This window comes from Lygodium microphyllum, chromosome 28 (genome assembly GCF_053477565.2).
Source record: "Lygodium microphyllum isolate KBCC chromosome 28, Lygodium_microphyllum_v1.1.10, whole genome shotgun sequence".
NCBI lineage: Eukaryota > Viridiplantae > Streptophyta > Polypodiopsida > Schizaeales > Lygodiaceae > Lygodium > Lygodium microphyllum.
The window spans coordinates 47507923-47517082 of record NC_141162.1 but is presented as its reverse complement, the minus strand read 5'-3'; positions in this window follow the sequence as shown (position 1 = coordinate 47517082).

Genomic DNA, 9160 nt, shown 5'->3' with positions numbered 1-9160 from the left:
AGTTCAACACAATAGCCAGGAAAGGACTCTCCATTCAAGACTATGTGACTAAGATAAAAACTATTGTGAATTAGCTAGAATCCGTTGGGACCAAGGTGGATAATGAGGATTTGGTGGATGTGACTTTGAATGTTCTAGGGCCTGAATACAAGTCCTTTGATACATCAATTTCAATCACGGTTGAAATGCTTTACTTTAATGAATTAGTACCCTTGCTTATCCACGAAAAAGTGAAATTGGGGTTGACTATGAGCTTGACTAGCTCTAAACATAGAGATGCATCTTTTTACTCTAGTCAAATAGGCCATGGTCATCATGGCAAAGGTTCTAGCTACCGTGGCAGGAGAACCTAGCATCATGCATCTCAATATGAGCAAAGTCAGGAGGGATTTGTTTGTAGAGATGGTGGATACTCTGTATGAGGATCCTGGCATACTTAGTCTACTCATGAAAATGCTAATAAGGATAGAAAATACCATTAATGTGGCAAGCATGGCCACATTGCAAAAGAGTGCTAGAAAAATCAAGTTGATCAAAAGTGTAGACAGTAGGGACACTATGCATCTTCTAGTCATGCTAAGCTTGAGACAAGTGACAGATGTTTGCTATGACTTGTGTACATAACAAAGACAAGTAGCAAGGAAAGTCGTATGATGTCTTGTTTATGAATTTTGGTGCCTCCAATCACATGATACCACATGGTGAGTGGTTTGATGAGCTAAAAACAAGTGCTAATGGCTATGTATGTAGTACTAGAGATGATTCTCAACATGACATAGCACACATAGGGATTTTTCCCTTGGTTATGCCAGATGGCAAGAAAAAGTAGTTGCATGATTGATTGCATATTCCATCGATCACCAAGAATATTCTATTTTTTGGTCAAATGGTTGAGTAGAACGTGCATGTATGATTTAATAGAGATGTCTGCTTCATAGAGGAATGTGGCAAAGGATGTAGATTGGCTACTAAACATTAGAGACATGGTAGGATGTTCACACTAGTAGATACAAACTTACATGAATTAAATGTTGCTATCTTTGCTTATGATGGGACAAGTATCCAAGACATTGATATTTGGCATAAGCGGATTGGACATATAAATGTTGAAAAATTATAGCAAAGCATGCAATTAGGAGGCAATTCACTTGTAGCTATACTCCATGAAGTTACTGAAAGGAATCCATATTAGTGGATGAAGACCCATGGTTGTAGAGCCTTTGAGTCCAAGGACTTACACTACTAGATGCATCCTGAGTAGATCCATTGATAGAAGTAGTGCCCTATTATTCATTTTCATCATATGTGCCTTATGAATCATCATCATATATGCTATAGCCTACTTAGCCCCATACCAAGTTTCTAACTCATCAAACACAATATCATAGCTACAATATCTCTCATGTAGTCAAAATAATGCATTTGTATGCCTTCCTTTCATGTGAGTATCTAAGGAAAACACACTTTACCACTTTAGGGTCAAGTTTCTTCGATTTTTCATTTGTAACATGGACATAGGCAATACTATCAAATACTTTCAAATGTTGAATGTCACACTTATATCCATACAATGGCTCATAAGGTGTCTTTTTATGTATTCCTATAGTAGGTGTTCTATTCATCACATAGACAACAATAAGTGTTGCTTTAACCCAATAAGACAAAGGCATGCCCTTCTCATTCAACATGGCCATGTGGCCGAAACTAGAGACCTTTGTTTGAATGGGGGTATTGGAGCTATATATTAGCTCACCCTATCTAGACTAGCTCTCACCTATATATATGTAGATTGTGATCAATATGATATAGTCTTTGGGAGTGTATATGGTTTGCCTCTTCTCTCTCTATCACATCTCTACATATCTTCTCTATGTACATTTCTACATAACCCACTTTTGCTACTTACAAAGGGAGCATCCATATTACCTAGGCTTCTTGTTTCACAATGTCCAAAATCACCTTCAACAAGATCTCTCTCAATATCAACTTGTTTTCTCTCCATGGTTCCCTCTTTTTCCCTAGAGAATTAATCGTTATCCTGTAAGGATTTCTCCTAAAAAACATGTGAATTAACATCTTCAATCAATATACAAGGATATTAAATCATAACATCATCTTCTGTTTTTGATTCACAATAACTTTCACAAAATGGCTCTACAACGTTGCCTTCATCAAGTAGGTTCTTGGATACCATTTGGATTCTCTCTTTATCTTCTTCTATTTCCATTGTAGGGTAGGATACATCTTGACTAGATTCTACTTAGACATTTTAGATTCCTCCTCCTCTTGTTCTCCTTTAGATATTTCAATGTCCTCATGCTCACTTTCATCCAGCTTACTATCTTCTTCCTTTATAAGCTTTCCTATTGACATATCAAACTTTCTTAGCAAGCCTTGTCCGTTATAGATAGTGATTATGCCTTTGCTCCAATCTTAAATTGATCCTGCCTTTCTAAGCCAAGGTAGTTCTAGAACTAGAGGAAATGCCCCTATTCCAGGCTAACATCACATGTCAATTTATATTCATGGGGTATAGCATATACCTTGATCTCAAGGTCTTGTATGACTCCTATACACATAATTTTAGCATGATAAGCCAACCACAATCTAAATCCAACTCTTTAATCATATTAATACCAAACTTCTCAACAGAAACTTGTGTGATGACACACAACTATGCTCATCTATCTATATAAGCTTCTCCAATGTCCTTATCTTTTTCTTGAGCATTCACAACAGTATAAATATCAAGAAACTCCTCTACACTCAAGATGCTCACTGCTCCTCTCTTCTTATCTTTAGCCTTCAAGTTAACCAACCTCTTCCATTCTCTTTGCATATTTGGACATAGCTCCATGACTTGAGCAAAAGACATGGTAGTTTTAATCCCAAGCAAGTCATTTTGATGTCATATTTCTCCTCCCCTCAATTGAAGGCAAGTTAGTTGCATGATAATATCTCCTATTAAGAGCTCTAGTTCTAGTTTTTTTTTTTTTTGGAACCTCTTTGGTCTTACCCTTTGTACCTCAACATTATATTTCACCTTTTCTCTCCATCTCTTGCCAACCTTTTTGGTCATTTTCTCATCCCTCTCTATTGTTCTCCTATTGTTCATCATAGGTGCTACATCAACATTTTTGTTGGCAGCCAGAATGCAATTCAATGCACTATTTTTATTCTTCTTCACATAGAACCTCTTAAGGTTGAAGGATTATGTATCTCTATCCCATGGTCATTTTGTGTGTTGGGTAAGTTCTTGGAAAGTTGATACATTTCACCTCCCACATCTTCTAGGTTGTGGACAATTTGGACTTATGTCACCAACCTCATCACAAATGAAAGATATTGGAAGTCTTCTTGGAAACCCTCTACCACTTCCTTTTGATAGTTCTCCCTACAATCCCTAGCTAATATGTGTAGTAGCTCCTCTTTCCCATTGCCTATCCCTCAAGGTAGCCAGCCTCATATTTTCCATTTCAGAAGCTAATTGGTCTTCATCTTGAGGGGCTAGTTGAGTTCCCTATTTAGCGATTGTTTGGTAGTTTTGGACATTGACTTCTAGGGTAGGTTTTCAAGATTCTAGTCTTGGTATCTCTTCTCTAGGCCTCTCCAGCTAATCTCTCTTTCTATACATCTCAATTTTCCTTTTCTTCTTTACCACTATTCTTACTACCTCTTCAAAAGTTTTTGTTTACTTGACTTTCAATCTTGTCCTTACATACCCTTGCAATTTCTCAACAAAATGCTTTAGTTTAAGCATGGTTTGTTCTCTTTCTCCATTACCCAAGGCATTGTTTAAATGATCTTATAGTCTCTCAAAGTCTAGGGTAAAACACTCCATGGTTTGATATTGTTTCCTTCGTCATAGCTCAATCCTTTTCCACAATTCTTGTGGGGTCTCAATTTCCTCAAAATAGTTTACAAAATCTTGCTTTATTGCTTTATATTTTGGCGGGGCTGGAGGGTTTCTTTGACTCAACTACCTTTGACATCTAGCAAGTTTCTACACTTATCCAAAATTTGAAACTTTAAAAATTGGATCTTGGTAGTTGGTTCTACAAGTATTAGAATGATGGAACCCAATTCTAGCGTCTATAGGAAAATTTGAGCATCCTCCCCTTTTCTTCCGCAAAACTCAGGAAACAAGTTTCCCATCCTCTTTATCAAGTTTGGTCAACTCAAAAGTTCTCTATTCTACAAGTATTTGAATGATGGAACCCAATTCTGGCTTCTATAGAAACATTCAAGCATCCTCCCCTTTTCTTCCACAAAAATTAGGAAACGAGTTTCCTGTCCTCTTTATCAAGTTTGGTCCACTCAAAAGTGCTCGATTCAATCTCAACACTCCCAATGAGGGCAATAGAAAGGATGATACATACTCCGTTGCTAATGAAAAACCTATATAACCATGCATGGTCGAGAGATACTAAGGAGTGTTGGTAGAGTTTAGTAACCTAGTACTAGGGTTTGTTAGACTTGGACTTTAATTGGACATGTGATATGCCCTGATAAAGACATATTGAACTTTTTTCTAACACACGTGTAGATAAAGTTTGGAAATATTCTCAAGTTTAAGTGTTTTGACAAATTTTGATAATGAAAATTTATTGTCAAAACTTTTCTAACTTTTAGGCATAAGGCCTATTTTATAAGCTAATTTGTGATCAAACAGAGCAGAGTTTGGTTAAAGTTCCTCTCATGGAGTTTGAAGAGTAGATCAAGGAGAATATTTTCTCATCTCATATCCTCATACCAATTCTTCAGCATTTTAGAGATATGAGGCTTCTAAATTGAAAAAAAAAATCAATACTTCAAAAAATGTATAATGCTGTGTGTGCTTAACTATTTTCATTTTTGGTAGGGTTGAATGTGAGTGATGATTTGGGAGGATTGCATCAATTTGGCACACACTTTTCTTGTGAAACACATCATTCTTGGAAAAGCCTATTTTGGAAACATGACGTCATTTTGGTAGAAAATCTGAACGAATAGTTATCTTCATCGTCATCTTCTTTTACAAATTTATGATTTTGAGACTATGAAAATGATTGTGATTGCGATTGAGATTGTGAGTGAATGTGAGATTGTGATTCTTTCATGTACATGAATTCAGCTGAAGGGTGGTTGGGAGGTTGAAGCTCTACATTGGAGTGCAATTTCTGATTGTGTTATCTATTGCTACTCTATTTCCTTCAAACTATAATACAAATTTCTCATTTTGTCTTTGTACTTGCATCTCTTTATCACAAATTGTGTTGATTTCTATCAAATTGTGATTAGTGGTGTTGCAAAACACGACTAGCAATAGGTTCTTAAGCACTCTAAGGGAGAACATTATTCAAATCATATCACAAAGAAGCTATTTCCCTATACCTTTATATATGTTCTAGCTTTCTAATCAATTTTTAGTAGCTTAACACTCCTTCTCACTACAAGGGTACACACATATAGCGACGTTAAGTAGCGACGTTTTTTTTCGGCGTTAGTATTAGCCTCGCTATTAGCGTCGGTAACTGCGTCTTTGAAAACGTCAGTATTTGTGTCGCAAATATCGATGTTTTTAGAGACGCAGATACCAACGCTAATACCGACGACTTACTGCAGTAACATTTTACCGAAACCCGAACATTTCTTTCATATGAGCGCGCGAAGGCGGAGAGAAAGAGAAAGGGAGGTGAGCAAGAGAGGGAGGTGAGCAAGGAAGCAAGCTGCGAGCCGCACGTGAGGAGAGAAGCGTCGCCCGCACGAAGAGCTCGTTGAAGAAGAAGAGAGCATGACGGTATGCCCTGTTTTGGTTTCTTTACAATCTTTGTCTTGCTTTGCAATGTAGGTTAGAAAGTGTTGGTTTGTCTTTGATCTTTGTGTTGCTTTGTGTTGCTTTGCAATGTAGGTATGAAAATGTATGTGTGTGAGCATAGTTTAGAGCCGACCTCAAAGATAGATAAGTTTAGAGCCAAACTCAAAGAGATAGGTATGAAATTTTTTTAAAAAAGACTTGAAATATATATAGTGGAGTGGTTCCAATATACAATATAGAATCGTTATTAAATTATCATTCCATTACATCGCAGTCAAGATGTCTAGCACTCACGACCAACATGGTGGTGATCGTGAGGCTTGGCTCAATCAACGTGTCCCCTGTCCATGCACGCAATGCAAATTGGCCATTCGTTGGAAACGTCATTTGTCCATAGAGCATGTGCAACGATATGGAGAGTTTGGAGTTGAGATAATTGACCAGGCAGACTTGAATTACAAGATTGCGGTAAGTTCTCTCTCATTACGTACTATATGACATATAATTGATTTAAGTATAACAGTTTGGGGTTATCTTAGAAGTTAGCTCCTTAACGTCCTTTAGAGGGTCACGACCATGTCGATACATTGCAGTCTGCAGATCTCTTGCGTCCAGTAAGACGGGTTCGTCAGTGCTCTATACAAATGTCGTCTGAGATAACTAACTATCTCATAGAAGGTGATAACTCTCAACCCCCTTCTATGGGTAAGAATGCTGGAGACATGGACAATCCTCCTGCTTTTTTGGAGCCGGAGTTAGAGGACATGATAGAATCATTGCTTCCGATGGACTTGGAATCCCAAGATCCTTTAATTGCGGAGGTTTCCATTCCATTGTATGATGGGAGACAGGTATCCCATTTGAAGACACTTCTTGCATTGTTGAGCATACAAACAAAGTATGGATGGAGCGATGCGAGTGTGACAGAGCTATTTAGGTATATTATGATGTGTATGATTCTTTATTTAAAGCCATTAAAATGTGCTATGTAGTACTCAAATAACGTGCTTCATTGCAATTTGTAGAACGTTGAAATCTTACATTTTACCTATCCAAAACACGATGCCTGAGTCTCGTGAAGATGCAAGACAAGTGCTGCGAAAGCTAGGCATGGATTATAATTGCATTCATGCTTGCCCCAATGATTGTGTTCTCTTCCGGGGAGAGTTTGAATTGTTCGTCACATGTCCCAAGCGTGGTGTGGACAGGTATCAAAATGACTTGCAAGGACAGACTGTTCTGTAGAAGGTTTTGAGGCACTTTCCGCTTATTTTGAACTCACGTTATATATACATATATTCATGAGTGACCCCCCCGAGACCCTTATGTAGACACAAATTAGGGTTAGTGTTAGGTCACCTCTCTAGGACACCGCACTCTTTTAGGGTTAGGGTTTGCACCTCACTTTGTATTTTGGGGTTTGCACCTTTGTGAATTAGGGTTTGTGCCATTTTTGCATTTTAGGATTTCCACCATTGTGAATTAGGGCTTGTGCCCTCTTTTGGGCATTCTAGCTACTTTGTGGGATCTAGATTGGTCAATCCTCCAAACATTCTTGTACCGTAGTCTAAATAGATAAGGGTTACACTAATCTAATAAAAGATACATGTGTACAATCTATGCAACTATTGTGCGTATGACAAATACAGCCATAGGTTATAAATACAATGAGAGTGACCTGGTCCATTACCATTGTATCAGCATTATTTTTCAGCCAATGTAGTATTCTTCGTTCATCTTCCACTTCAACTTCTTCTCAATATCTGCTTCTCTCTATGTTCATGTTTCTCTTCTATTGTGCACTCTCACATGATATCATGGCCTAATTGATGACACAATCTAGAGATTTCTTATAGAACAACAAGTTTTCATCTGAAGAGAAGTAGCCCAAACCTTCAAAATGCACATATTTAGCCTACATTTTTTTTGCATTTGTAGCCCATACAGGTGGTGCATTACCCCATTTGAGCTTCATAACAGCTAGGCAATACTCTCTAGGTCCTACATGATAGCATTCGTCCATGAAATGGCATGAATTTCTACATTTTTTAGGTGAGCACATCTTGTGCATGATAATAACTTGGTACAAGTGACAACTTCCAAGTTGTATAGCTAATAGATTTTTCGGGACAAATGATGCATCTATAGTCTCTATTAGTTGATTACCTTCTATGATTTCCATTGTATCCATCAAAATGTAGATTTCTAGGTGATTATAAAATCGATCATATCTTACTAGTTTATAAGCTTTGATGATTCCGAGGAGGATCTTCTTTTTAGATACTCTTTTGAGCAGTTATCATGCATCCATCCCCCTTCTATTCATCTTTCATAGAAGGCTTCATCCTTAATGAAGATATTGTCCTTGATATCCTTGGTGTAGGTGCTTAAATTATCCTCATCACCTAAAGAACACAAACTAGGTGGTTTGAACTATTTGTTTTGGTCATGTAAGGTGGAGTGTATACTTGACATCTTTGATCATTTGGTTCTTGTTTCACATTCCATCCCTTGTCCTAAGGAGGATCTAGCAAATAGAACTTCTATGGACCATGCAGCCTTGTGGGATCAGCTTAACTCTCAAGCCCAATCCTTTCTCTTTTATGAGTTCATTGGATTCTATCCTTCTACATTTTCACATGCTGAGGATTGCACCAGAAGTGTGGAAGTAGCTTGCATATTTAGATCAACATAAGATGTTTGTCCACAAGATTTCCCTTGAGAAAAAGTTTTAAATGCTTAGTCTTGATGATTCCTCCTCTATAAAGGAGCATATCACAAAGATGGAGTGATAAGTTCAAAGCACGACTTGTTGCAAAAGGTTACTCGCAGATTGCAGGAGTAGATTATCAAGAAACATTTTCTCCCGTTGTGCGCTCCACAACTGTTCATATGATTTTGGCTTTTGCAACATTATTTGATCTAGAAATTCACCAAATGGATGTTAAAATGGCTTTTATCAATGGAGATTTTGAAGAAGAAATCTATATGGAGCAACCTCAAGGTTTTATGATTGCAGGAAAGGAGCATCTTGTATGCCAGCTTCATCGTGCATTGTCTGGATTGAAGCAAGCCTCTCGTGTTTGGTATATTAAGATTGATCAGTTCCTCACATCTAAAGGTTTTGTTGCATGTTTTGCTGACCCAAATCTTTACATCAAAAGGGAGGACAAATGTTTTATTATTCTTGCTCTATATGTTGATGATACTATTCTTGTGTCAAATAATATTATTTTCTTGGATGCCATGAAGAAGCTTTTATAGACTGCATGAAATGGTGGATCTTGGTGAGATACATTCTTGTTTGGGTATTCAAGTTCAACGACACCGACAACAAGGCATTCTTCTTCTTCGCCAGACAAA